Source organism: Topomyia yanbarensis, chromosome 2 (genome assembly GCF_030247195.1).
Source record: "Topomyia yanbarensis strain Yona2022 chromosome 2, ASM3024719v1, whole genome shotgun sequence".
Lineage (NCBI taxonomy): Eukaryota > Metazoa > Arthropoda > Insecta > Diptera > Culicidae > Topomyia > Topomyia yanbarensis.
The window spans coordinates 174,004,983-174,023,030 of record NC_080671.1 but is presented as its reverse complement, the minus strand read 5'-3'; the positions used below and the strand labels follow the sequence as shown (position 1 = coordinate 174,023,030).

The window sequence follows — 18,048 nt, the reverse complement described above, 5'->3', positions numbered from 1 at the left end:
AACAAACGTATTATCCTCAGGATGCAGTGGTAGAACTCCAATATTCAGAAACGAGATGAGTCGTTCCACGGTATGGTTAACAAGAGCTTGAAGGGGAACATACGCACAAGAAGGCTGAACAGAAATTCCTGAAAAAAATTGTTGATTCAGGGACGAATCTTTGAGAATAGTACATACCGATCGGATAGCATAGTTTCTTTTCTTCTACTATTTTATTATACGCGGGATAAATGTCCAAACCCTTCTGCATAACTGAGCTGCGTATGTTTTGGTACTGCGCCTTAGAAAAATCATTTTCACAAATAAATCTAAGTGCCTCCTCCGCAGTAAACGCTTCTGCAATCGGGACAGCCATAGATCCTAAATTCTCTACGGTAGATCTGACGGGACTTTTCGACAATCGTTCGATTTGTCTGCCAACTAAACGGAAACCAGTAGAATTAGCGTTGACGGCTGACGCTAAACCAAGTTCTTCCGTGGAATACTTATCGCGCAACTTTCCTAATCTTTTTATTTTGGCTCTGCGACATATTTCGGAAAATGGTTTCCTCTTTCGGCCTTTACCTTTACCTTCGACTTCGAATCTTAGCTTTCCTTCAAGCCACACAAAATTTTCCAGCTCAAACCGAATTTGCGTGCGCTTACTCCGAATCCACAACCTTCTAAATTCCAACATGAAGATTTTTATTTTCTTCCGAGCACTAACAAGTCTCAATTTTACATTTGGATTACTACTTGTAATGAACTTAAGCAGTTCATCTGTCTTTTTACCAGCAATAAGCAAATTCGCCAACTCTCTTCGACTAATATCCATATTTACTAGTTTTATTTAAAACGAATAAAATCAGAAACCTTTTTTGACAGTCGTTTCACTTATGCAAAGCTTGCTGCGATGAGAGAATGATATTTGAAAGTGGCTTTTTTCATAATACAACGATATGTGTGTAAATGCTTTAATGCGTTGAACCTGCAAAACTACAAACTTTAAATCTAAATTGCAAATTTTAAAAAAATATCGTATTCGCCAATTTTTGCTCACATATACTAATAAGTATGGTCTTTCATGTGGTGGAAACAGAATTCAATTTTAGGTGCCCGCATCATTGATGATGGTCCCACCTCATACCCCCACAAAGGTGTGAGCTGAACGATTTATCTAAAAGATAATTAATATTTTGATCCATAACAAAACCAGTTAACAAAAAGAAACGGACTGGTTCAATTTGCAGACATAGCCTTTCCTTCAAAAGAACGTAACCAGATACATTTCGAATATTCCGCCAACAACCAGGGTCCATCAAGAAAATTTCCATTCCGGGAAGATACTTGATAGAATCGGGAATTGAACCCAATAGCTTCCATTGCCGATAATTCTCTGTAAGACTCCTCCCGCCTGACCAAGACATCGGTACTACCACCTGCTAAGGTGAGCAGTGACGAGCCTAGTGGCAGTGCAGAGTCCGGTCGAGTTATATCATCCACATCAGACCCCTTTATTGAAAGTTTCCTACCATTAACCCAAGGCAATCAAGGGATACTCCTATCCGAGAACATCCTTGATTGATCAGGAATTGAACCCGATATCTAGTAGTTATCAGAAGGAGTCATCAAGCCCCATACTCAACGAGCTAACTCCGTTATTACCACTATCGCAGCAATAACCGAAATTAACTCTATTGTCGAGCAAAGTCAACACAACTCCATCATCAAATCAGACCCTGAACACAACAAAAGTCTAAAAGCTTCGATTCAACCCGATGAGCTTTTAGTGCTGGTCACCATGTTCGATTTCAAGTTAGTCTCTATCTGCTTAGCGCGCGCGTGGCTCAGACTTTTGTAGACATCTCATTATTTTTTAATAACTTTAATAAACAAGTAACAAAAATCCATCATCATCATAGCGAATATAATAACTTAGTGTGACTAAATGCAAATAATAGAAGAGAAAAAAAAAACAATCTTCGTGGTATTACATAGTTATTCAAATAACTCCAAAATATAAAAATTCAAAAAATCTGTCTACAAAGCAGATTTTACGTGTGAAATACATAGTGTTTTGAACTCCGCTAATGTTGCTGCACGTTTAATATGCCTAGGCATCGAATTGAAAAAACTTATTCCTTTGTACAACAAGGAGTTCTGTGATCTACTAAATAAAAAGTTTGGTGTTCTTGCATCCGACGCGTTTCTAGTGTTGTACCTATGCAAATCACTTCCTCTTTCAATTCGATCACACAAATATCGAGGCAGCATTCCATTAATAATTTTAAAAATGAACACCATTGTTAAGTAATAAATTCTTTGCTTCACAGAGAGCCATTGTAATGCGCTTAGCATGAAACTAGAGGAAGTGTATCTGTTACATTTTAAAATTAATCGCATGATTCTATTTTGCAATCGCTGTAACCTCAATATTTGTGTTTGATTGGCAAGAAACAAAATGGATGGGCAGAAGTCAATATGTGGTGAAACAATAGATTTATATAATAAAATTTTACTACTAATTGTTAAATCATTTTTCAGACGACACAATATACCATACTTTTTAGCAATCTTTTTGATGACATTGTCGATGTGAGACTTAAAGGTTAACTTGTCATCAATGATTATTCCAAGATATTTTAATTCACTAACGCGATCAATAGTCTCACCATTTATTTCAACGTTAACGTCAGGCCTATTATTAGCCGAAGAGATAATCATATATTTAGTTTTAGCAACATTTAACTTTAATTGTTTAAATTTTAACCAACGAGCAAGGGAATGCAAATCTTCGTTCAAATGCGCCACGGCTTCATCTATATCCTTAGCTGCAATGAACAGAACAGTGTCGTCAGCAAACAAATTTAAGTCACAAAATCGTAAAACTCGCCTCATGTCATTTATATACATAATAAATAAAATAGGACCTAAGACACTACCTTGCGGCACTCCAAGAGGATTGCCGAGAGGACTAGATACAAAATCGTTGAAACTAGTTTTCTGAGTTCTATCACATAAATAGTTTTCAAACCACTTATGTGCTATCCCTCCGATACCAAATCGCTCTAAAGTTTTCAAAAGTAACGGTCTCGAAATTGTCTCAAAAGCGCGTTTCAGATCCAAAAATACAGCAAAAATAGTCTCTTTAACCTCGATTTTCTCTTTCCATTTTGCTAACACTAGATTCAAAGCGGTTTCGCAAGAGTGTCCCTCTCGGTATCCCGATTGCTCCGGAATTAGCAAATTATTATTATTCAAATAACTCATCAGCTGGCCCTTAACAACAAGTTCTAAAATTTTCTCTAATGTGTGCAACATGTTAATGGGGCGGTACTCTTCGGCTTTATCCGTCCCAGTAACTTTGGGAATAGGAATCACAAGTGATTCCTTCCAAACTGTCGGCACGTGCCCAGTTTGTAGCGATTCATTTACAAGGTCCAGCAGATCGTGTCCGATGACATGAAAGCAATCCTGTATCACTTTTGCGTTTACATTATCGATACCAGCCGATTTTCCCAAAGAAAAACAAATATCTTTCAATTGTTCAAAAGTGATTGGGTGAAATCCATCAAATCTACAGTTAATATTAATCGGCTGTGTTATTTCCGCAGGTTCACTGACCAGCTCAATACTTTGATTGATCAGTTGGACACTGTTAACGAAATAACTGTTCAATTTTTCAGCTATTATTTGCTCAGATTGTTCTTCTACCCCGTTAAAAGTTATGGACTGCGAGGAACTAGGTTTAGGTTTAATTAAATTCTTTAGGATTTTCCATAACTCTTTGCTGTTGTTTTGATGTTGATCGATCTTCCTTTGAATGTACTCACATTTGGTCTTTTTCAAAGCTCGTGAATAAATATTTCGCGCGTGTGTGTACCCATTCCAAAGACGTTCACTATTAGTTCTGCAAAATTTCTTGTACTTTTTATCCCTTTTACGTTTCAGGCGCAAAAGATCTAAAGAGTACCAGCTGTTCGAGTTATTTAAATTAACATACTTTTGAGAAACTAAACTATTTGTACACTCTTTTAACACATTAGTTAGAACAGCTGCCTTGTTATCCAAATTTCCATTCAATTCCGTAAAATCCAGGCTTCTCGAAACCAGTTGAGACATGGCTTGTTTCGAATATCTTTTCCAGCACTTAATTTTAACTTTATCCTCCATACGGTTTGGTTCATTCTCCAGTAAAATTGAAATTGTCTCATGATCTGAAATTTTACAATCGGCCTCTACATACGAATAAACCCCATCAAAATTGGAATACACGTGATCTATCAATGTTCTACTGTGTCTGGAAATTCTTGTAAACTCACTAACCGTTTGCTTGAAATTGAAAAACTCAGCCAACTGCTTCAACTGATTCGAATTTTGATCGTTGAGCCAATCAATATTGAAATCGCCCGAAATTACATTAAGTTTGCTTAAATCAACGAAATTCTCCCACCAGTTTTCTAAAATTTCTAAAAATCGTCGATCGCTAGAACTAGGAGAATGGTATACTACTGCAAAGTTTCCCATCTGCATGCCTCTTTCAACTGATATACCCAAGAACCAATTATTATCAACTGCTTCGTTTAACCGAACGTTGAATTTAATCGATTCTTTGGCGTAAATAGCAACTCCACCGGTATGTCTGGAATGAGATAGGCAAAAAGCAACTTTATAACCCGGAATGCTATACTGATCAAATGCATCAGCATTAACAATATGTGTTTCTGATAGAAAAACCAACAATGGACGTTTGTTTTCTACAAGATGTCGCATTGCAACAAAGTTTGTAGACAACCCAGCTATATTTAAACATAATATTTCAGACAGCCTCCCGTTTGTTAGTTGCTATTCACTCAACAAAACGTTGCTTTTTTTAGATTCTAGCAGTCTCCGATATACTGAACACTGCTTACTAAATGCCGCATGGTTTACGTCCAAATTCATTTTGCGTTCACTATTCTTTTTTATACAATTTACACATTTAAAATCAGTTGACGAGCATTCAGATGTTCTATGTGCTCCATTACATCTGGAGCATGTTTCTTTATTAACGCATCCCGTACTCTTATGACCATATTCTCCACAGTTGAAGCAGCGCAGCACGTTAAAGCATCAGCGATATTGAGCCTTGAAATAGGCTATTTTTTTTAACGAAAAGTGTCCATAACTTTTTAAAGAAAAAAGTTAGACCTTCGGTGTCTTGGAGAAAAATACTCGGCTTGAAGTTTTCAATAAGCTGTTCAAAGGTTGTGTTAACAAAAAGTAAAAGATACGAAAGTTATACTAAAAAAACGTTTTTTTCAGGAACACCCTAATCTTTTTTTTTTTAAAATTCTTGTATAACAAAAACTAAAAGAGATAGAGCTTTAATATGTTCAACAAATTTATTCAAAATAAGTTACTTTACAACTTTGTGGAAGACTGTGGAGCTCTATCTTTCATCAGTAAAAAGTTTATTATCGTATTTTAGATAAATTAGAACCACCCTAATAACTATTCCAATAAAAAGAAGCATCTTCTAAAGTACACAAATTCATCCTAAGACATGATACGGCTAAATTATACAGGTTTGTCAGAAAGTAAAAATTCCTCCTAAATTAGCGATCTGGACCACTGTGCAATGTCATCTCCGCAGGGCCCTAGAGAGATATGCTAACACGAATTATCTCCACACGCCCCTGACATCGTGATTAACAAATTTATGTCTAGATACGGAAAAGTGGCTACCATAAGAGCTGTAACTTCGCATTTTCTCGGGTGTCCCTAACGTTGTTATTGTGGTGAGAATGCATCCGTACAAACCAACTTTTTCATACGCAACCACTTTATGCGGACCAACCGAAAATGAAACGTTTCATCAGACAATACTGGTTATGCAATCATGGTAGATTCCTATGCGCGAATTCTACAAAAAGACACCGCACAACGGAAAACTTTGTGCAAAAGCAGCTTAGAAAAGCCCACCTACTATAACCGTAAACAGAACGGCAAGATAATACCGAATCAATAAATCTTATGCCAAACCCCAAACGGCTACAAAATCAATATCCACGGATCTGACAGGAACAAATATTCACTCAGCAACAATCACGCTCAGTGTCTCTAAGCCAAAAACCGGCACCATCAGCTAAGAAGCGAACGTAGAAGAGGACGGATGCGTTTGTTCGTACTCTCGCATTTCTGTTCGACGCTTTCTTCGAAAATACTTTGAATTGGCTTCTCAATATTTTGTAGTTGTAGTTATCAAATTAAGTTTTCATATTTTACGCTTTTATCATATATCAATTTAATAAGGCGAATGATTACAAAGAAATTACTATTGCTATTTTTATTGCTCTTCTATGAAAACCGGACATGTTCGCCTATCTTCGGGGTAAAAACGCGGGCCCCATAATACGACCCGGGCCCCAGGGCAATTGCCCTGGCTGCTTCCCCCTCTCATCGGGCCTGCATATCTGATATGAACAACAACACCAGCAACATGTTCATCGATTCGGTATAATACCTATAAGCAGAAATAGAATAGTAAAATCTATCACCTTTCTATTACTGAAAAATTAGTGAGTTTTTGCTAGTTTTGTCAACCATTTCTGCTATCCGATGTGATTGGCTGCTATTATTAACGAGTACATTAAGAGGGGCGGCTGGTGTAGTGGGCAAAAAATCGACTTCTTTTTTGTCCGCTTAATTGTTAGTATTGAACCCCTAGAATTAGGGTTCGTCGCGGTTGTGGTAATTACCGCAACCGCGCGGTATTTACCGCACCCGAACCGCAAAAAAAAAATGCGATGCTGTGAGACATTTTTTCCCGCGGATGCGGTGCGGGAAATGAGCTTTTACTGCGCGGTATTAGCGCAACCGCGCTTCAAAAAATAATTGATAAAGGTTGCAGTCTGCATTAAAGAAGTGAATTAAAACTATGACTTTTACCATTTGAGAAGGACGCAACTAGATTTATTTTCTTAACGAATGCTTAGCAGAGCAAAATTCCTCTGTCGGAACGTTCGAGTTTTACTTATAACCCAACAATAGAGAAACATAATAAACATTTAACTGCTCCAATCTCCATAGACTTGACAATGATTTTAAAAGAAATCCAAATATAATCTGCATTCGACCTATCGCTACTTGATTTTTTACATTTTGGTTATTCTTATATGATAAAACATACTGTTTCTAAGAAATAAAATCCAAAAGCCGTGCCCAATATAATTTGGAACTATTATTTTTGTGACATATTTTGAACACTATTTATTTTATACTTCAAAGTAAAAATTTACAAACGAACCTTTTCAAATTCATAAAACGCACAATCCAATTATTGAAAAACAATTGAATTGTACTGTCATATCCAATTTAAAAATGCATCATTTCTCCTGATTCCTCTTGGCAATCGTGGATTTATGAATAGTTTTCGATGACTGTGAATTTTGATTAGTTTGGAGAACTTAATTATGAACTAATAATACTGAGTGTTTCTCAAAGCCTTCCTTCATATTATGACATCTGTCAAAGTTAGCCCAGATGCCAAATTTTGAATAGTTTGGACAATTTTTGACCCCTGCCAACTTCAACTGAAGATTTTGCAATTGGTATTATGCCAAAATATTTTAAAAAATACATAAAATGCTAGAACTTTCGAACTAGCCATTAGAAAATTACAGCTCATACATTGTTAAGGGAGAATTTAGAATTTTGCGGTAGTGGTGTTTTTCCTTTAATTTTTTAGTGAGTTTTCTTTAAGAATTAAAGGTGATTTTTACTACGTAAATGCGAAAAACGTTTATTTCATGTGTCAAATTCATTGCAAATACGAAAATTGAAAGAAAAAAATATACAACTTCATTATTCCATTTTTTTAAATTAAATTTAAGCTTTTTCAATTGATTGCTGCGGAAGAACGTTTTTGTATGTATGTATAATGATGAAATTCAGCTACATTTCATAGGACTTCTGTGCTCTACTAATATTTAGAAGAATGACGATGTTTTACTTTGTTTCAAAAGTATTTGTATCAAAATGTACAGCGTCTTTTTAATAAAATAAAATTTAAATTTAGTTTAAAAGTTGATTTTTTCGTAAATGTCACATGCTGAGGAGTCCGTCAAAGTTAATTTTCGTGTAAATAAGAATAAAACTTTATTATACAGGGTGTTTGGTTCATGGTTAAGAACCTCTCGAGGGATGATTGATTGTCATATTTGGAGTAAAAAATCGTTCTACACATACCATGAAATCTCAACCGTTACTAAGTTATTGAACTTTTTGTGTTAAAAACTTAGTCGTCTTAAAATAGCTCTAACTCAAAAAATATACTTTGTATTTCAAATCTTTTAGATCCATTGGATAGGCGAGAAAATTTTCCACTGAAAAATGTCCTCAAATGTTTCAGCTAATGAGGTTAAGTAATCTTTTCACAGTAATATATTTAAAATTTAACAATTTGGATCGATTTTTCGGTCACTTCGCGAAAATCTTAATAGTTAACATCACTATTTTAATAATTCAAATTGTTAGTCTCGAAAAGTTATATAATTTGTTCTTTGACATGATACCCTTATCTTGTCTTGTTTTTATGTGTTTGGGTTATTGAACTTGAATATTTTTGTCTCATATTCACTAATACTAGCTCTTATTGAAAAGTATGGCACTTATTGTACCTTTTCTTATTTTTATTCGAAAGCCAGGAAAACTTTGCAGAGAAAAATGTATTAATACCTTTCAGTTAAGTGAATTTAGTATTCTTTTAGAAGTTAATTAGTTTAAAGTTAGTGTTATTATTAGCATTTTCGTTATTTTCTTAAAATAGTAAATAATAAACTTCACCATTATTATCATGGAATTAATGCATCTCAGCAAGTTATACAATTCTTTCTCTGACTCCATTCAATTATCTCATTTAGTTTCGAAGCAAAATCATTTTTATCTTCTCGTTTCATATGCAAAAACAACGATTTCGAACCCACTGCATTTGTGATGAGGCCATCCTGTGTTAACTATTAAATTGCAGCGAAATGAAAAGCGATAGGGATAAAGTGTCAAATAACAAGTTGTTGAGAATATTAAGGGGCACCAAATGAACAATAGTGACGATAAATTTAGTTGATTGATAGTTACAATAATTACAAAAATCACCAAAAAACGCAAAGTTTGAGTTATTTTACTAGTAAAAAGTCATGTAGTACAGTTAACTAAACGATATCTGTACATACATCGAAAGGAAATTTTCTCAGCTTTCCAATGAAGCCCTGATAATAGCGATATAAAGCATATTTTTTTAGATTAGAGTCTTTTAAGAACTTGCAAGTCAATTACAGGAAAAGTTTAGAAGACAAATTACAAGGAAACGAGAAGAGATAGGAATATTATATTGAAGAACAAATTATAATTCGTCCTCAAACCCGACTTTTGGATAATAGATATTGCTATAATCATGATTCATTATTTAGAGAAAATTAACAAAAACCTCTTCAAAAACACTAACTCTTAACTACTTTACAACTAAAAGATAATTAAATCTAATTATCTGAAAGATATGAAAACATTATTCAATGGAAAATTTTCTCACCTTTCTAATGCCACTAGATTTAAAATACGAGATATACTTTTTGAGTTAGAGGTGTTTTAAGATAAACAAGTTTTTTACACAAAAAGTTCAATAACTCTGTAACGGTTGAGATTTGATGGTATGTGTAGAACGATTTTTTGCTCCAAATATGACAGTAAATCACCCCTCGGGAGATTCTTACTCATGAACCAAACACCCTGTATATGCTTATCCAAAATATATGAACACATTTTTTTTTAAATACATGAATTTTACCGCATTACCACGTGGGGCGGTGCGGTAAAAGCAGTTCGGTTGCGATAAACGATGCGTTTTTATTATTTTTTGCGGTCGCGGTGCGGACTATCCATTTACCTACATGGAATAGTCCCCCGCAGCTTGGTGTATACGCTGAAATTCTTTTGTTTTAAACAGCCATGCATTACTCGCGCGTATAACACTCGCAGAATTTAATCTATCAGCAACAATTTTCGAAAAACTGACATCGATTAAAATACAGTGTAAACAATACACTCTAAACTACTTCTCCCCAAATTTTCAAGAGATAGTACCCAGTGGGTCATTTTCTACAGCGTATTTTCCGTTATGCAATTTGATGTGGTACATCCTTTAATAGTTTTTTTCAAAACCGCGTGTTTCAAATTGCCGAACACGATAACTCAAAAACTAATCAACAAATTGACTTGATTTTTCTACGAGGATGCCCAATATGTGTAGCCTGCAGGCATTGCATTTATCGCTCATGTGAGTAAATGCGCCCGGATAGTTTGCTACTGCGACAATAAAAAATCACATTTTCACACGAAAAGTTATTGGCACTCACACAACTTCTCCGGATAAATACAACGTGTTATTTCTCCGGATAAATAAAACAGCCGGAGAATGAAAGAATGAGTTTATCACGGTATCCTTTTTTCGCTCGCTGCTTTCCTGTCGTTATTCCAAAAAACGAAAAAACAAGTTTATCATATTTCTTTGCCGCTTTTCTTTGTAATTAATTGTATTTTTTTAAGTTTTTATTGATTTCCACGAAATTAAAATTTTATCCCTATGTAGCCTGTCGATGAGCCACAGAAAACTGAATAAAAATTAACTCTATTATTTTGAGGAAAAGTGAGCAAATGTTACACTAATATATGAGATATTTCGTTTTTCATGAAGCCATTTTCCGAAGTTCGAACTTTTTTCTCTTTCTTTAGATAATCGAGTAACTGCAAGTCTAAGCTTTACAAATCTTAAAGCATTTCCTGGTTCAGACAATTGAATCAAGAGTTATCGTGTTCACCGCGGCGCTTCTTGGCGTGAAAATGGTTGGTCGTCTACTCTTGGAACGCTCGTATGTGTGGCTCTGCGTAACTGAAAACATTTTTTTCGCACACAATGAATGTATAAATAAATCTTACAATTACACAGAAGATCCATTCTTGCCTTGCCTTTAAGATCGTTAAACAAAACAACCTTCGGTTTGAGCATTTAAAACCAGACGCTTCCCTTAAACTACAAAGATGAATCATATTTTGATTTTTTCATGTAGCTTTCAAATTGTTTACAATATCGCCTTGATGTCGAAGAGAAAGTTACAGGAAATGTTATGGGCCTTTTAAGAAACCTATTGTTATTGATGGAGAAATGCGAATAACTTGTGAAAAGGTCATCAAAAAACAATATAATTGTGTTGTAAAACAAAATTTAAGATATCTCGATAACTATTACATTTTAGAAAATTATAGTTATGAGCATTTGATTTAAAATGGCGTTTGGAATCATATTCAAAAATAAAATAAAATTTTTGACTGCAAATAGTATAAATTATAAAAATATGTCAAAAGTTGTTGGTAGGAAAACTTTTTTATTGAAAGCTTCTCCATTATCCAAATATACTGAAAAAGTTTCTTTTATGTCTTTAAAACGATAAACATTAGATTGTTGACATTTTATGATGGGGTAACGCGAATAGTTTTTAAAAACGGCATAATTACTCAAATTAATTGATTTTGTGGTAGAAAAATTCCAAATATCTCGAAAACTATCGCATTTTTGGAGAGATTTGTTAAATGTATTTTGATTTAAAATGATACAATGATACTTAGAATTATATTCTGTAATAAAATTACAGTTTTGTATGTCAGTTAGTACGAAATTTAAAAACATGTCTAAAGTTATTGTTAGAAAAACTTTTTTAGTTCTCCATCATGTAATCACATTCAAAAAGTTTCTTTTCTCTTTAGCTGTACGTCGACAAAATATGAAAAAATTAAAAAATGGGTTTTCTTGCAATTTAAATTTTTAACATAAACTTTTGTAAAGTATGTAAATATGGCCAGTTAATGTTTATTAATTTTGTGGCCGAAACGTCGGACAGTATACAATCCGTTCTGATTTGAAAGACCGAAAAGCCGAGGAATAAAAAACAAAATTAATAAATTTTTGTGTTCGTGAAAAATGAACACAAATTTTGTTTCATTTTGTGTATTGATAGTTTTGTTGTATAAAATAGAGTAACCAAACAACAAAATTGTGAATTTCATGCACGTAGAAACGTGTAAAAAATTGCACTTGAGTCAAAAGAAACTTATCAACTAATGAAAATATTTGTCTTCCATGCCTGTGAAACCTGTAAGGTTTCATCGGAATATAAGATGGTTGGTCACAATTTTAGAGATTTTTGGACGGATCTTCGTGAAATTCCTCACTAGTTAATTCGATTCTCGCGCGGAAAACGTAACGAGTTTTTAAAACTTTCTACACAAAAAATCCGGCCGGAAACAATTCAACATAAATTAGCACCGGCTGAAAAAATATTGTTTTTATTGGGTTGAAAATTCGATGCTATTGTGATGATGTTGATTTTTTTAGAAGCAGCAGAAGTTTTGGTTTTGAAAATTTTGAGACATTTTGGTAAAAAAATTTCCCTGATCAAAATTCGGAAAAAAATTCTATGCGAAATGCCGTTTCCTCCACCTCGCCTTTACCACAGTTACTTTAGTAATTGTATTGGAAAGCAACAGTAAATTATGTAAGTATCATGCCGATATACGCATCATCCTGACATCTGGAAGGAAGGTGGAAGCTAATATTTATTGCAATAAGAGTTATTCAATATTACTCACTATTTTCATTCGTTTTCGAGCTCTCGGTCGAGACACAAGTGCTTTGTTTCCAGTCCGTGCAATGTATAGCGACGAAGAATAGTACTAATTCGCGTTTAAGGTTATCTTGCCAGTTCGATTCGATCCCCAATGTTTTGTTCGCGTTGAACAATAGACAGCTGTATAAGCTGGATCGGTTCGTCGTGGGACACCAGTTTAAAGATAAGTGGTTTTTAACTTTCTTAACACATTTATTGCCTTTCTCCGTCTGCGCGGGTGCTGACCCTGTCCGCTAACGTTTTCGATGGTTCCCTCTCCGGATGGTCAAATGGAGGTTAAATCGGGCTCAATTTCTAAGGCTCCCCCCGGCCTAAATGCTACCCAGAACTCCCAACTGGTCCATTTGTGGTTTTATTTCGGCACACGACTAAATCACAGAATCTTCTTCAGATTTCAGGTTGTGACCGAAATTTCGCAGGTCCACTCGGACAAAATAAGGGTGTTGCAAGCCAACTCAAAGTAGGCAAACGATATTGCTTGCTGTGAGCACTTTACGCGGGATTATAACGTGTATATTCCAGCTGTAAAGGTACAATCTGAAGGCGTCGTCACCGATGAGAGTTTAACGTGCGAGGATCTGCAGCAGTACAGGGTTGGCCGTTTTAGAGACCGTTGACTTCAGACGGTGTAAATATTTGAGTGCAAGCGTTTGCATTTAGTATTAGTTGCGGAGGATGGTAAGAAAACATACCCCCAATTAAACTCCTATCAAGCGACTTTCGCTGGAATTACCCTACCGAACAACACCCTCTTGCACAAGGTCCGTTTACCTGTCTGTATGTTTATACTTGTACTAAGTGTAAAAATTTGAGTCACACAGTCACCCATTGTCCGAAAAGTGTCCTAACTGTGCGGGGAGTCTACATGATAGCTCGGTATGTCCTGCGTACAAACTGCGCGGGGATAAACTGAAACGTTCCCTTGCGGGACGCTCCAAACGTTCTTTCGTAGAAATGCCAAAGAAAACTACGCCACCATCCTCAACAAACATCTATGTTCGCTTGCGTCCTGACGAGGGCGAGGCTGATGACCAACGAGAGAAAACATCTATCAGGGTGCCTAGAAGTTATAGGAAGAAGAGGAATATTTCCTCTCCTAAAGTTCCTTGTAAAGGCCAGAAGGTGTTCCTTGACTGGGCTCCGAAAGTGACATATATTGGAAAAGTTGCAACCAAACCGAAGTAAGTAGCTCCTGGTCTCGGAGGATTAAGCTCAGAGAAAGAGGTTCCAGTACTTCCCGGAACATCAAAAACCTCAAGTGTTCCCATGTTTCAGTTCGAAAATAATCACAGCACTGGAATTATCAAACTCTCGGACATAGTGGACTGGATAATAAAAACTTTCAATATTACTGATCCTATTAAAAATCTTATGTTAGCTTTTCTCCCTACAGTGAGAACATTTTTGAAGCAGTTGACTGCTAAATGGCCCCTCCTCTCAGCGATTGTATCCTTCGATGGCTAACTCATCGAACGAGGCCACGGATTTGATCACTGTTCTACAGTGGAATTGCAGAAGTATCATCCCGAAAATCGATTCCTTCAAAATTTTAATAAATAATTTGAGTTGCGATGCATTTGCATTATGTGAAACTTGGTTAACTTCCGATATAGATCTCAACTTCCACGATTTTAATATTATTCACCTGGATTGAGATACCCCCTATAGAGGAGTGGTTTTGTGGATCAAAAAGTGCTATTCCTTCTACAGAATTAACGTTTCCTCGATAACAGGTATTGAAGTTGTCGCTTATCAAGTTGAAACCAAAGACAAGGGCCTTTGAATAGCTTCCATATTTATTCCCCCCATGGGCACTGACGACTACAAGACATCTTAGAATCCCTACCTGCACTGTGAATAGTTTTAGGAGACTTGAGCTCTCACGGTGCAGCATGGGATCTTCCTTTATTCACGATCTTTGCGATAACTTCAATTTAACAATTCTAAACACCGGTGAAATGACACGGATTTCTACTTCCCCAGTACGCCAGAGCGCCTTAGACTTGTCCCTCTGCTCATCATCGCTGCGGTTAAATTACTCGTGGAAGGTAATCCGTGATCCCCACGGCAGCGACCATCTGCCGATCGTAGTCTCAATCAATAACGGTTCAAGGCCATTGAAATCAATCAATATTTCGTATGACCTCACACGAAATATCGATTGGAAGAGCTATGCTGCCGCGATATCCGATAACATCGAATCTACCCAAGGACTTCCTCCGGAGGAAGAGTACCGCTTTTTGGCTGGCTTGATTCTCGACAGCGCGAATCAACCTCAGACTAAGCCAGTACCTCCTAATTCGTGGTGGGACAAAGAGTGCTCAGACGTGTACGCGGAGAAGGCCGCCACGTATAAGATCTTCCGGGATGACGGGTTACCCGCTAGCTATCCACAATACGCAACGTTAGAAATGCGAATGAATAGTTTGATGAAAGCCAAGAAACGTAGTTACTGGCGACGGTTCGTTGACGGACTAACGAGAGAAACATGGATGAGCACTCTTTGGGGCACGACCTGTCGTTTGCAAAACCGAAACAGTACTAACGAAAGTGTGGAATATTCAAACCGTTGGATATTCGATTTTGCCAAGAATATTTGTCCGGATTACGCCCTTGTACAGAAGATCTACCGCGCCGCGATAGATCACGATAACGCGAACGATGGTGGAATTCTCACTTGCGCCCTTATTATTGGGCTCGTGGATAGTGCTATCTGTGGCGACGGCTATCACGACATCGAACACATTGTCTGGGCGAGCACCGAGCACAGTTCCGCCGGGTCTCGGTTAATGGACACCCTTCGGGCCTGAGGAAGGCCACCCAACATCTTGGTTCGAGATTTTATAGTAAGCCGCGATCTCCTCTAAACTTTCCTCGTATACACTTTCCTAAAAACCATCAATATACAGATTTAACTGCTCCTTTTATTTTTCTTGTCTTTCTCAGAAGTACCTTCCACCTGTATCATACACTCACGAAGGTTTGATACAATTCCAAAGCGTTGATCTCACGATGCCTGAAACTGAAAGTTAATAATTTTCTTCCCCTTCCATCTTTTTCTACCCTCCCACTCTGCCTCTTATACCCAGAAGTATCACCCCCTATTTCCCCTCCCCAATCACAAAATATCATTGCAAAGCATTTACCTCTTCCTGTCTCTTCTAGTTTTAACTATTATATTACATAATCTCGTTGAAAATGCCCGACTTTACCACCACATAAAATAACTCTAATTAACCTCCCCGAATATTCACAAACTTCAATCTCACACTCCAGTTATTCCTAGTTTTAAGATAGTTATAAAAATTGTTCCCCTGATTATTTGCTCCAATAATCACCCTGCTAAAAATTTCAAACCATATTGCCATATAACCTAAATGAACCTCCCCCCCCAGGGACCATTCATAAATTACTTAACGCGTTTTGTTACGTAATAGGGGAGGGGGGATAAAGAAATTTGTGAAAATTAGTTACATAGGAAAGACTGGGGAGTCGATTCTTGGTAATTTTTGCGTTACGTAATTATGAATGGTCCCAATCTTACGAAAATTATATTATCCTCTTGAGTATATGTATTAGATAGCTATAAAATCTCCTTAGTTTCATTAAAAAAATCAATATGTAATCCTCTAGTTTTAAGTTATTTAAAATGCAAAACAAAACAAAATTGGCACCTTTAAGCTAACGCAAACATGCCTTATCAAATAAAAGAACTGAATAATAAAAATACTCACTATCTTGCCTTTAAAACTATTGTTAGTTCTTAACCGGTTAGTTAATCGTTTGTAAAGTTTTTATTAATTTATTTATTTTATTTTATTCTTTTAGAGTGAGGTGCATTCTTTTGATTTTTTTCTATTGGAGTTATGCACTCTTGAAGAAGAGCGTTTCGAAATTGAAAACAAGTGAATGTTGTAGGTAAGAGGAAGTTGTGTAAAAAACTATCCAATATATTGAACACTCCTTTATTCCTGCAATCATCGACAAGACAAAGCTGGCGCTTGAACAAGTTGTCGTAAATTGTGTTCCCTTCTACAATTGCGTCATGCAACTCGCCACAATAGTCTCTCATGGCGATTTCGAAAGTCCCAAAGAAGTGCTGGTAGTCCACTGCACAGTGGTCCAGGAAGCGAAATTAGCGGGAAACAATTGTTAACGCATTTATCTTTAGGTTTAGTGATTTAGTGTCTTAGAAACATTTATTGTGCGTGACAAACTGCATCTTTTGACTGAAACGGTTTTAGGGTGGTCCTTAAAATATTAAAGTTGTAGACATTATTTCAAATTATAGTTCAGAGAGAATGATACTTTTTTCTGCAATATTCTAGAACAATCAATTCTGAGCAGCTTTGTTGAAGATACTAACCTTGTATCTCAAACCGTTTTTATTTTATAGTGAGTTCCATATCATAACTTATGGTGACTCTCAAAAAAGCAGTTTTCTCCGTACAGTTTTTAATATGATTTTTCTCACAAAAGTACCCTTTAGTGTACTTTTAGAGCATGATTAGAGGCAACTTTTGCTGAAGAAAGAAAAAAATTATCTTGTCTGGTTCAAAAGTTATACTTAATTTTCACTTAAAAATACGCCCTTTTCAAATGTCGATATCTCAAAAGGGGGCAAACGAAAATTGATAATTTTGATTGCATTTGAAAGGCTGTACTTTTGCCTATAATATATTGGAAAATTGGAGAACGCTTTTTTGTCTTTCTCAAATAAACCAAATTTAAGTAAAAGCATTTTTGCGTATAATCCTACAGCGCTCATATTAAAAAGTATTTGTTTTACGCTGATTCTATGAATTCTTATAAAGACTTTTCAAGGATCACATACATTTGCAGGCTTTTCATAATGCAGATAGGGTAAAGACCACCAATCACCAATGACTTGACCTATAATTTGCTTCCATAATTATTGCCAAGATTTCTCATAATCTACACAAACTTACAATCGATTTCGTTCATTTGCAGGAACGGTTTTAGCAGGTAGTAGTATCAAGATCTGCAATCTATTATCTTCAAACCAAAAAACAAAATTGACCTTCATATAACAGTATTGTTCAAGTAAAAAAAATCTGATATCCTTCTGTTATATAAACGCAACCAACTATTCAACATAATTAATATTTTTAATATTTTTAAATGAAATAAGATAATCGTTCAAGTACTTTAAATTGACTTTCGTAGATTTGGTAGACCACTCTGCAAAGCACTTAATTGAGTACATCAAGTGCAATACTGAAACCCAGAAACTAAGCATGATTTTGATTATCAAATGGGGAACTGATGAGAGTTCGACTCATTGCAGCTAAGATGTTTGGTAACGATTTCCAGTATTACACACACTAGCAGT

The 18,048-nt window shown here is 35.8% G+C and overlaps 1 protein-coding gene across 1 annotated transcript in view; it reads right to left on the bottom strand.

Annotated features, from left to right (window-relative positions):
- LOC131682162 (putative uncharacterized protein DDB_G0271606) overlaps nt 1-18,048 on the bottom strand; it is a 213,453-nt gene that overhangs the window by 145,432 nt on the left and 49,973 nt on the right. The window lies entirely within an intron of this gene.